Source organism: Carlito syrichta, unplaced genomic scaffold, assembly GCF_000164805.1.
Source record: "Carlito syrichta isolate Samal-C Ts95f unplaced genomic scaffold, Tarsius_syrichta-2.0.1 Scaffold312189, whole genome shotgun sequence".
In the NCBI taxonomy this organism is placed as follows: domain Eukaryota; kingdom Metazoa; phylum Chordata; class Mammalia; order Primates; family Tarsiidae; genus Carlito; species Carlito syrichta.
Genome location: NW_007256285.1, coordinates 582486 through 594919, shown reverse-complemented (window position 1 = coordinate 594919; position 12434 = coordinate 582486). Strand labels below are relative to the sequence as shown.

At 41.5% G+C, this 12434-nt stretch overlaps 1 pseudogene; it reads left to right on the top strand.

Moving 5' to 3' along the window:
- Positions 1-2115: 2115 nt before the first annotated feature.
- Positions 2116-4624, top strand: LOC103272209 (annotated as a pseudogene).
- The last annotated feature ends 7810 nt before the right edge of the window (positions 4625-12434 follow it).

Genomic DNA, 12434 nt, shown 5'->3' with positions numbered 1-12434 from the left:
ATCTACATGAAGGAATATGTTGATTACCAAAAAATTTTTTAAAAAACTCTATTTGCACTCAGATTATTTTAATTCAGAATCTAATCCTCAAACTTAATGGTTTGTGGCCTTGAACCCTTGGACAAGCCATTTAATCTGCCTAAGTTTATCAGTTAGAAGAGACTTAGCAACCACAACCTCATAGGAGGCCAACCTCATAGAACAGTCAGGCTTACATAGAATGCGCCACAGGAAAATGATTTGTGAAGTCCATCGCTTTCCTTCAATATTGATTATATTTTTGAAGCCCCATGTCATGAGACTTTTTTGTTGTTGTTGAGTCGGGGTCTTACTCTGTCACCCAGGCTGGAAGATAGTGGCACAATCATGGCTCATCATACCCTCAATCTTCTGGGCTTAGGTGATCCTCCCACCTCAGCCTCCCAAGTAGTTCCCACCTCAGCCTCCCAGACTACAGATGAGCACACCATGCCCAGCTAATTATTTAAGTTTTATTTTTTGTAGAGACTAGGTCTCACTGTATTGCCCACTGGTCTCGAACTTCTGGGTTCAAGCAATCCTCCTGCCTCCGCCTCCCAAAGTGCTGGGATTACAGTCCTGAGCCACTGTGCCCAACCTCATGCCATGAGACTATTGAAGAGGCAGAACCAAGACTGGAAATCCAGATTTATTCACCCAGTTCTACAGGTGTGGTTAGGACACGATGCTGCTTGAATCACATAGATCTCCTATGGGGTCAGGTGGGTCTAAAGCAGTCACAGCACATAAACCAGTCTGTTCTGGGCATAAAAGGTTTTTTCCATTTCCCCCAATGCATTGTGCAAATAACCCTTTCAGTTATGTTACGCAGGGAGATGTGTCATTTTGACTCAGATTTAGAGCAGCCAATCCCAGAATACCCACAAGCAGAGCTGGGCATCTCAGGTGGTTTCTCCCTTTAAAGCAATTCTAAGTGATGCCTTTTTAATTTAGCTTGTTACTTAATTGACATTGCATTAGCTCTCATCAAAGTTTTATATGATTGCGCTAGAGTAGTGTTTCCAGAATACAGATGGCTATAACATAATTCTTAAGAATATATCATTTCCAGTTTATTGAGCCCTCTAGAATTAGAGTGCATAAGTATTGCATTTTAATGTAATTAACTGGTTCACTGTTATTTAAAACATAGTAGAAGTTTGACATGATCAGATGGAGACATTTAACACATTAAAAACCATTTTTATATGCTATGAGACATGACAAGAAATTTGTACAAGTAAACTAATATTTATTTCAATAAATGTTGATTTGTTTAAAACAAACAAAAAATCAAATCAACAAGAACCACCGTACTTGCTAAATTAGTTGATTTTTATTAGTTTATCCCTAAATTCATAGAATAACTTTGGAAAATTGACAACAAGCATTTTCTTCCTTCTTACCTTTCTTATGTTGTTTATAATATTCTTAGCCCTTTAAACATTTCTCAGTCAAATGCTGACAGTTTTGTTTTTGACTTGGAAACAATCTCCTCTCTCTAATAATTTTGCTTTTAACATTTTCTGTTACTTTCTGGTATTTTTATGGTTTCAAATTTGAACATTTAAAAGTTCAATCTCAGCCTGTTTTACAGAAGAATTAGAAATCCTGCATTATTTTCCTGACATCACCTGCCAGTTTTTCAGTATAATTTTAAAAAGAATTCATACTTTCTAATTATTTACAATATCATTTTTATCAGTTAATAGATTCCCAAACACATTTAGCTCTGTTTTCACTGCTTTATAACAGTGATCATAAGGACTTTAAAAACTCATAAAGATCGTGAGTTCTCATCTTTTCCACACCATATTTCTCTTTTCTAATTTTTGGGGGCATTTAATCTCTCAGTTGTATCTAGCAGCATCTGGTCAAATCCCCCCTTCCCTCTGAGAACACAAAATGTATAGATTAACTTATGAGAAATTGACATTTTTAATGCCTTTATACTCAGAAGAAGCATACTTTAATGCTCCAACTCATTCATACGTTAATCAGAGTTTTTGCCACCCATATACCGCACATTTATCTGTAGGCTTGTTGATAAACATTTGAACTTAGTTAAAATGAAGAGTTTAGCCAGAGGCTGGCAAGATGGCCACTTTGCTGGGTTCCAACATCTACAACAGGCAAAACTGGGAGGATGCGGACTTCCCCATTCTGTGTCAGAGGCGTCTCGGAGAAAGCCCTTACATACGAAAGGCCAAAGAAAAGTATGGGAAGGAACGCACGTTCATAGTGTTTTGCTGGTGCCCTGGAGTCTGCATGCGTTTCAGAAGACCGAAACGTACCAGGCCTGCCGTCCATTGAAGAGTATCGTCAGACCTGCCCCTTAGACCTGGAGTATGGTCAGTCCATCCAGGCTCCTGATGCAGGGCTGTCTTTTAAAGATGCCATGCCCGAGTCTGATGTCAACAAAGAATACTACACAGAGACTATGCAGTGAGAGATTTCTGACTCTGACTCTGACTCTGACGGGATGCGGCCGGTTAGCCTGCTGGGTAAAGCCACTTCCATCAGTGACATGCTGCTCCAGCTGGCAGGACCACACCCTACTTCAGAAGGAGTCGGCCCCACATTTGCACCTTCTGGGTGAAAGGGGGAGTGCCAGAGAGGAAAGAAGTGTCCGTACACTCCTCGTTCTTTTCTCCGCTCTCACAACCCTGGCAATTCTGCGGGTAATTGCGCGGAGGGCCCCTACGACGTGGATAGCGTCTGCCAGGGTTACGATCTGCTGCCTGTTTACTGCCTTGGACTGGAACACTACCAGGCCTGTGACCTTTGCTACCTCCGCACCTCTTTCTCCTTCAACAACATCAAACGTCACAGTCTCTCCACGAGGAGCCCACATCCTGATGACCCCCTTTCTTTTTTTTTTTTTTTTTTTTTGAGTTGGAGTCTCACTCTGTCGCCCAGACTGGAGTGCAGTGGTCGCTCCCCGCCACCGCAGCCTTGCCTGCTGGGCTCCGGCGATCCTTCCCCCTCAGCCTTCCGAGTAGCCGGAATTACAGGCGCACGCTACCACGCCCGGCTGATTTTTTTTTTAATTTATTTATTGTAGAGATGAGGTCTCACTGCCCAGGCGGGTCTCGAACCCGCGGGCTCGGGCGATCCACTCACCTCAGCCTCCCAAAGGCGCGGGATTACAGGCTGAGCCACCGAGCCTGACTCCCCTTTCTGATCGGAATATGAAAGGCTGAGACTCCCAGAGAGCCCTGAGCAGCCCCTCTGCCGTGATCCGCCTAGTTACCAGCACACCCCGGGAGGGGCCGCATTTGCCGCAGCCGGTCCCAGTCACCATCACCGCAACCGTGAGCAGTGAGGTCGAGACCCAGCAGCCGCCCGCCGCTCCCCCACACCCCCAACCCATCCCCGCGGCCCCTCCCTCTGCGCCACCGACACCAAGCGCAGCACCACTGGTGGCGGCGCAGGAAGCGGTGGCCCGGGCGGCCTCACGTCCGCGCCATCTGCCGGCAGGGACCAGAGAGGGTCATCGCCACCAAGGTTTTGGGAACAGTAAAAGGGTCCGATGTAAGAAACGGATATGGTTTCATCAACAGGAATGACATCAAGGAAGGGTTTCACTGTACACCAGAATGCCATAAAGAAGAATAACCCCAGGAAGCACCTTGGCAGTGTAGGAGATGGCGAGGCTGTGGCGTTTGATGCTGTAGGAGAAAGAGGTGCGACGGCAGCAAATGTGACAGGCCCTGGTGGTGTTCCAGTTCAAGGCAATAAATAAGCGGCAGATCAGAACCAAGGTAGACGCTATCCATGTGGTAGGGGTCCTCCAGCAATTACCAGCAGAATTACCAAGGTTGTGAGAGTAGGGAAAAGAACGAGGGATCAGAGGGTACTGCAGAAGGCCCAACAACCCTAAGTCAAGCACAGGGCCTCACCTGCCTCCCTTCGAGGCCCTATGGGCATCGACCACGGTATCCCAACCCCGCTGTGCAAGAGGTGATGGAGGGCGCTGACAAATAGAATGCAGGTGAGCAAGGTAGACCGATGAAGCAGAATCTGTATCCGGGTTACAGGCCATAATTCTGTAGGGACCCTGCTTGCCAAAGATAGCCTAGAAAGCCTGGCACGAAGAGGATAAAGAAAATTAAGGAGGCCGGGCACAGTGGCTCAAGCCTGTAATCCAGCACTCTAGGAGATTGAGGCGAGGGGATTGTCTGAATCCAGGGGTTGGAGACCAGTCTGGGCAACTTAGTGAGACTTCATCTCTACAATAAATCAAAAAATTAGCCTGGCATGGTAGCACCCACCTGTCTTTCCAGCTACTTGGAAGGCTGAAGCAGAAGGATCACCTGAGCCCAGCAGGTGGAGGCTGCAGCAGCCATGAGCGTGCCACTGCACTCCAACCTGAGCGACAGAGACTCAAACTCAAAAAATAAAGAAAGAAAGAAAGAAAGAAAAGAAAATCAAGAAGATGAGACCCCAGGTCAGCACCACCTCCATGTTGGTATTGCCACAGCTTCAATGACTGAAGAGACATCCAAAAAACCCTAAACTACAAGATGGCAAAGAGACGAAAGCCAGCCATCTACCAGCTGAGAATTTGTCGGCTCCTGAGACTCAGCAGAGCCAGGCTGAGTAAATGTGGGCTTCTTATCTCTGCCATCATCTGTTTTAGTCATTCAACAAGAAGAAATGCATATGAAATCCAGGAATAAGAAATAAACAAAAGATTGGAGCTGAAGACCTTAAATGCTTGTTTTTTGCCCTTATAACCAGATAACTAGATCTGGATTATCTATGCAGCATGGGGTTTTTTATTATTTTTACCTAAAGGTGTCTCTTTTTGGTAATAGCAAACTTTTTTCATTCTTTTATTTTATAGGTATTTTTTATTTTAAAGATGTGGGGTACAATTCAGGATTAGGTATACAAGTGGACATCGTACAGTTAAAGTTTGGGCCTCCCTTTGGTCCCCACTTCACCTGGTTTGAGATCAGGTACCCTCATTGATGTTATGTGCCTCTGCCCCAACCCAGCAGTATCCTGCTACTGTCAATCCCTTTCTTATAGTGTCATGGTTATTGTTCAGGGTCTGCTTATGAGTGAGAACGTGTGGTATTCAGTTCTTTGTTTCTGTGACAGATCAGGTTGCTGCGAAGTCCATATGTTTGTCCTTCTTTACAGCTGCGGAAAAGAGAAGGAGAAGAACAAAACCACAGACTCTGGGATCAAGCTGGAGCTGGTTCCAGAACTGCCAGGAGCTCTTCCTCCTCCCCCTGCAGCAGCAGAAGAAGCCTCTGCCAACTTCTCCAACCTATACCCAAGTGGTCCTCCAGCCAGTGAACATTGCCCCACCCCCACTCCCAGGTTTTGGGCTCCACCTGTTCCACCTGATGGGACCACCCACTCCTTTCATGAAGGCTCCAGGACCAGTTTACTACCCTTCCCAGGACCCTCAGATGGGAGCACATGACGGCAAGCACAGCAGCCCCTAGCACACCAGCACATTGTACTCTGGAAGAAAGGGTACTAAAGCATTCTGCACATCTTGGATGAAGTCTGTTTCCTTCCCTTGTAGTTTCCATGGCAGCTGAATGTGTTCCGATGAGGGCAGCTGGAGGCTGATGGCCACACTTTCCTACACGTATTGCAAAGACCAGTGAACTCAAATGAGCTGCCATTCACACATCTGGTTACTGCTAAAACATGACTAATCAAACCCCGCCTGGATGGGGACACATGGGTGAGTGCATTGGAATGTCCTTGGACAAAATTTATGTATTCATTTTGTATATTTTCTGGTGATATGTATATATTCATTTTGTATATATTTTCTTTTCTGAGCGGGAGAAAAATTGATCTGCAGTAAAAAGTCCTTTGACCATTTTTATGTCCATTGGATATTTTCTTTTTTATCATTTAAGGGGAAAAAAAAAGATTACTAGTACTAATCATTGTAGTGGCCTAAGTGTGACCGAACTCCTGTGAGTCACACCCTCAGAAAGACAAGTAGAAACCAGCACAGCCCAGCTCTCCTTTCCATGGACACCTGGGGGAATCTGACTGATGGCTTTCTTCTCTATGCCACCAAAAGAATGGCAAAAAAATAAAAATGCCTTTTCCTTCCTGTCAAAAAAAAAGAGCATAGTATATTTTGAGATATGAATATTTATTTTATTTATCTTGTATCTTCCCCATTCCTTTCTTTAACTATGTACTGAATATAATACCTTGGGAAAGTACTATGACAGACAGGATCTTGGTTGCTTTCAATTTTTTTATTTTTTGTTTTTATACATGGTTATATAAAGTAAACTCACATGCACAAAAGTTCACAGATCCTTAGTATGCAGTCACTAAATAAGTACTAAGTGATGTCTCCCACAGCACTGTGCCCAGCCAAAATAATGCCACCAGCATCTCCTAAAAATCATCGCTTGTCCCATGCCTTAAAGGTCAGGATGCTTAAGCACATGAGATTTTTTTTATGGATACAAGTCCTCAGTGAGGCTCATGTCCTATTCTATTCTTTTTTTTTTTTCATTTTTAATGGCAATTTTTAATTTACAAAGAATAAAATGTACCCTTTCAATGATCAGTTCTGTGTTGACAAAGGTATATGGTTGTATATCCAGTTCTGTGCTGACAAAGGTGTATGGTTGTGGTTGTATAGCCACATTCAAGATATAGAATAGTTCCTGCATTCCTTCACCAACACAAAGTAACTTTTTTCTCTGTAAAGTCAACCATTTCCCACTCCCAGTCTCTGGCACCCACACCTCTGTTTCCTGCTCCAGTAGTAGGGCTACTGCAAGTATTTCATATAAATAGAATCAAACAGCATGTAGCCTTTGTGATCTGACTTCTTTCACACAGTGTAGTGCATTTTGGTTTTTCCATTTTGTTTCGTGGGTCAGTATTTTATTCTTGTTACTGCTGAGCAATATTCCATTGTATGGATGTACAATAGTCTATTTATCTCTTCATCAGAGGAAGGACATTGGAGTTGTTTTCAGTCTTGGTGCTTATACATAAAGCGACTATAAACATGTGCCCGTGGGTTTTTGTGTGAACGTAGGTTTCCATTTCACTTGAGTAAGACCAAGTGGGATAGCTGGGTCACAGGGAAAGCAAATGTTCACTTCACCTTGATAAGAAACTGTTACATTGTTCTCTAAAGTGGCTGTGTCATTTTGCATTTCTACCATCAATGTGTGAAAGTTCTGATTATTCCACATCCTTGCCAGTACTTGGAGTGGTTACTTTATTTAAAAGCTATTCTAGTAGATACATAGTGACATAGTTACATAGTTTTAATTTGCCAGATAATAGTTGATGTTGAACATCTTTCATATGCTTCTCTGCCATCTGTGTATGAAATTTTGTTCTAATAGTTTACCCAACTTTTAACTTTTTGTGTTTGTTTTTCTATAAGTATTGAAGGTTGTTTATGTGTTATTTGTATACAGTAGCTTTATGTGATGTGTGATTTACATGTATTTTCTCCAATTCTTATAGCTTTAGTTTTCAATCTCTCAACAGTGTCTTTCACAGAGCAGAAATTTTGAATTTTGAAAGTCTGATTTGTCCAGTAAGAAATCTTTACCTAGCTGAAATTCACTAAGTTGTTACTTCCATATAATTTTGTCTAGAAGTTTTATAGATTAGCTTTTCATTTAGGTATATGATTCATTTTTAGTAAATTTTTGTTTACGTTGCAAAGCATGTAGTGTTTAGAATGGTGGTTGTCACATAGTAATCACCATATAAGTATTTGAAGTATTATGTTTATATGTAGTATATAACATATATAGTTAATATCAACTATATGTAGTATGCTTAAGTACAACATACTCAGTATTATATCTGTATAGTATGTATATATACACTCTGTCATAAGTATTTTGAAATCACCATGCACATCCATATTCTGAGTTCTCCTATGTCACCAATTTCAGAAGTGAATAAAACACTTTAAGGTTTTAAAACAGCTGTCTTCTTTGCATTCTTCAACAGAATTCAGAGTACATCACACTTTTCTGTTTCCACGGATAGTGATGAATGCAACAGCCCAACAATCATGACAAAAAGGCATATCATTTCCTTTTTCAGATTGAAATCACTTAACATTTAATATTTTTAACAAAATGGTTTATTGTGGGATAGAGAGTACACACCTATGTTTAAAAATACAAGACTTCCTTCATAATCCTGATCAAGTTTTTGTTTGTTTCTTTTCTTTACTCATCCAAAATATAGTAAAATGTTTCCTTCCTACTTCCATAGAACACATTAATGTTTATGAAATTATTTGTAAATAGGTTTAGCATAATTTATAGCTATATACAATATATAATGTAGAATACTACACATATAATTCTATATTATACATTGCAGGCAAAAAATTAGCGAACAAGATATGATCAGCAAGTCTAAATTAATTTCACTGCAAGTATTTCAAATGATATTTAATTTATTTTCTATTTTATTATTTCCATCAAGTTTATAAAACCTTATAACTGCTCATTGATACACCATTATATTAATCAGGATCCTATTGGTTGCAGGTGACAGAAACGCAACTAAAATTCACTTAAGCAGGATGTGAACTGTACTGGCTCATGAGTAAAACCATAGACCTTGGGGCAACCAGAACTAAGACCTTGAGAAGCACTGAGGGCCAGTCTCTCTCTCTCTCTCTCTCTCTCTCTCTCTCTCTCTCTCTCTCTCTCCTTCCTTCCCTCCTTCCCTCAATGTCTCTCTCTCTCTTTCCCTCTCTTCTTTCTTCCCTCCCTCCCTCTCCCCCCCTCCTCATGTCTGCTTCTTTTTCTCTGCTTGTTTCAATTTCTCAAATCTTCATAAGGTTAGAATCACTGCCCCCAGCATAATCCAGCTTCTCCCCTCTCAGGTTTACAAACCAAGATAAAAGGAGCCTTTCTTCCATAACTCTAACTTTGAAAATTAGCAAAAGTCTTCTGATTATTTTGCCTGGTTTCATGCCCCCTCCTGCAGCATATGAGGAGTATGCTAAGAGGGGAGTCTCGTATAGAACCATAGAGTTGCTTTGAAAAAATGACCTGCAGGAAGACTAAATGAACATATAAATACACATAATGTGCTTTTCACTATCCCCCTCCAAAATAGAACACATAGTAGGCAGGAAAAACAACTAGTGTCCACTTTTGTTCCCTGACTTAATTCAGTGGAAGTTCCTACAAATATTGACTGAAGGAATCAATTTAGCTACAATGAAAATTCAAAGGAAAAGTTAAAATTAAGTCTAGGGGCTGAGCATGGTGGCTCATGCCTGTAATCCCAGCACTTTGGGAGGCCAAGGCAGGAGGACTATTTGAACCCAAGAGTTCAAGACCAGCTTGGGCAACATAGTAAGACCTCGCCTCTTCAAAAGATTAAAAAATTAGCTGGGTATGATGGTGAATACCTTCAGTCCCAGCTACTCAGGAGGCTGAGGCAGAAGGATCACCTGAGCCCAGGAGTTTGAGAGTGTGATGATCTTCAATGGTGCCACTGCACTCCAGCCTGGATGACAGAGTAAGACTCTGACTCAAAAAAAAAAAAAAAAAAGTCTAGTCTAGGTAATCTTTAAAAGGTGAGATATGTAAATAAACATTTGAAAAATCAAATATTGTTTAACTCTATAATTTACTACTAAATTATATCATAATAAGTAAATACATATTAGTTATCAGAAATAAAATCTGTCATTCCTCACTTACAGATAACATTTATGTGTCTAATCCTAAAGATTTCTGACATTCCTCAATCCAACATGTGTGGTAAACATATAGTGTCAATTCATATATATATTAACAAAGATGCAAACATTTGACTTTTGACTTGTATTTTGGTGAAACTTGAAATTCGTTTTGCCTCTACCAGCCTATCTGTGAACCAAAGATTAGCTGTTCTGACCTAGGTCACATCTACGGATTTTATAAATTAACCTCTTTATGCTTGTGTGTTGTTGCAAATATATTTTAAGTATGCCATGTCATATATGTTGGAAAGTGAAAATTTTTGAACAACCCTCTCAGATTTATCTGTTTGCAAATCCACACAGTTTCCTTCCTTCCTTCCTTTCTTCTTTTCTTTCTTTCTTTCTTTTCTCTCTCTCTCTTTCTTTCTTTCTTTCTTTCTTTCTTAATTTTTTTGAGTTGGAGTCTCACTCTTGTCACCCAGACTAGAGTGCAGTGGTACATGCTCACGGCCACTGCAGTCTCGACTTGCTGGGCTCAGGCGATTCTCCCGCTCAACTTTCCAAGTAGCTGGAACTACAGACACACACCACTACGCCCGGCTAGTTTTTGTGATTTACTGTAGAGATGAGGTCTCACCAAGTTGCCCAGGCTGGTCTTGAAACCCCGGGCTCGGGCAATCCTCTCGCCTTGGCCTCCTAAAGTGATGGGATTACAGACTGAGCCACTGCACCTAGCCCACAGTATTCTTAAACTAGGTACTTCAGGAATTTTTTTAAGATAATAAATTAACGGATTATTTAACTCCTTAAATTAGCGTGTCCAGAGAGGGGAATATAGTAGGAAAGGAGTTGATAAAAGTAGTAAAATGTGGTACATATACACAATGGAATATTACACAGCCATAAAGAAAGATAAAATTATGAACTTTTTTTTTTTTTTACATTTGGCAAGGACTTATTAGGAAGCTTATTAGTCACAGTGAATAAAAGCCATGAAAAGAACTTAGAGATCTCCTAACTTTGGCATTGGACTTACAACATGAGTTAGAAGCTAATACACATTAAGGAGGTGTCAAGGAGAGTCACAACTAATTCTCAATATTACCCCAACCAGATTACCCAACAGATACAGAAATGACTCCCAAGCTTTCCCCAGATTGCTTAGCTAGGCAATGGGAAAGAAGATCTTCTCCCAAGTTCTCACGTATCAGCAAGAGACTCCTGCCCTTCCAGCTCTGACCACAGGACACTTGTGTGTGACAGACAACTCCAAGCTGAGCAACTTGACAAGAATGCTGAACAATGACAGGGGAAAGGAGCTGGCAGAAATAAGTGTTTCTAGCTGGAGACCCTCCTGGTGGCAAATAAACACAATTCTGAGGCTTCAGAAAGTTTTCTGTAGCCCAACAAGAGTTTCCACGTTTTTAAAAACAAGTCACACAACAATCCTGCCACAAAGCAACAAGATACCTGGAACTTTGCGGCAACTTGGATGGATTTAGTCTGTAATACTCAGTGATCTATCACAGAAACAAAGAACTGAGGACCACATGTTCTCACTCATAAGAGACCCTGAACAATTTTCATAATACTATAAGAAAGGGATTGGAAGTAGTGGAAAACTGTGGGGGCAGGGGCATATTCATCAATAAAGGAACCTGGGCTGGGCTCGGTGACTCAGCCTGTAATCCCAGCACATTGGGAGGCCGAGACGAGTGGATTACGTGAGCCTGCGGGTTCAAGACCAGCCCAGGCAGTTGGTGAGACCCTGTCTTAACAATAAATTAAAAAAAATTAGCCAGGTTTAGTAGCGCATGCCTGTAGTTATGGCTACTTGGAAGGCTAAGGCTGAAGGCAGGTTGACACTGGGGTGGCCATGAGTATGCCACTGCACTCCAGCTTGGGTGACAGAGTGAGACTCCAACTCAAAACATAATAATAAGAGTACCTGATTTCAAACCAGGTGACATGAGAACCAAAATGAGGTTCAAACTTTACCTGTACAATGACCATTTGTATACCTAACCCTGAATTGTACTCCACATCTTTAAAAATTTTTTTAAAAAGTGATAATCAGCACGAGGACAAAGGCCACAGGATATGTAACTTCCAGGAGGAGCAAAAAGAAGAGAAACTATCAGGTGGGGCTTCACACAGGCAGTGTGGGCACCTTGCAGGATGCAGGAACACTGTTCCTGGATGCCACTGCCCAGGACAGAGGCTGCTTCCTGCCCTGCGGTGCTATTGTTGATGAGGATGTGTTTATGCAGTTACAGCTGCCAGACTGTCTACTGGTCAACACACTACAGCTAAATAAAGCACAGCATCAGACAGCTCAGACTTGTCAATTCAATGCACCTGTGTGAACCTGGCACAAAATATAATCGAAAGAAAAGAAAGGCTTTGGGAATTGAGAGAAATACTGAAGGGGGTCACACCTGCCCTCTAACTTCTCTTTACATCTCTCAGTCAAAAAACATGATAGAAGGTGGAAGATAATGGGAAAAATACCGTTATACATGTAAACTGAGAGTTATTAATATAACAAACATGATCAAAATGTTGATCTTTGTAATGAAAGTCTTATCATGTAAGTACTGCCAAAAATGCCAGATTTTGAAAATCAAGCTCTGACCTTTTTTTCCCTCGAAAATGCTTATTAGTAAAAACAAGACCCCAAGCCGGGCTCGGTGGCTCAGCCTGTAATCCCGTGCCTTTAGGAGGCTGAGGG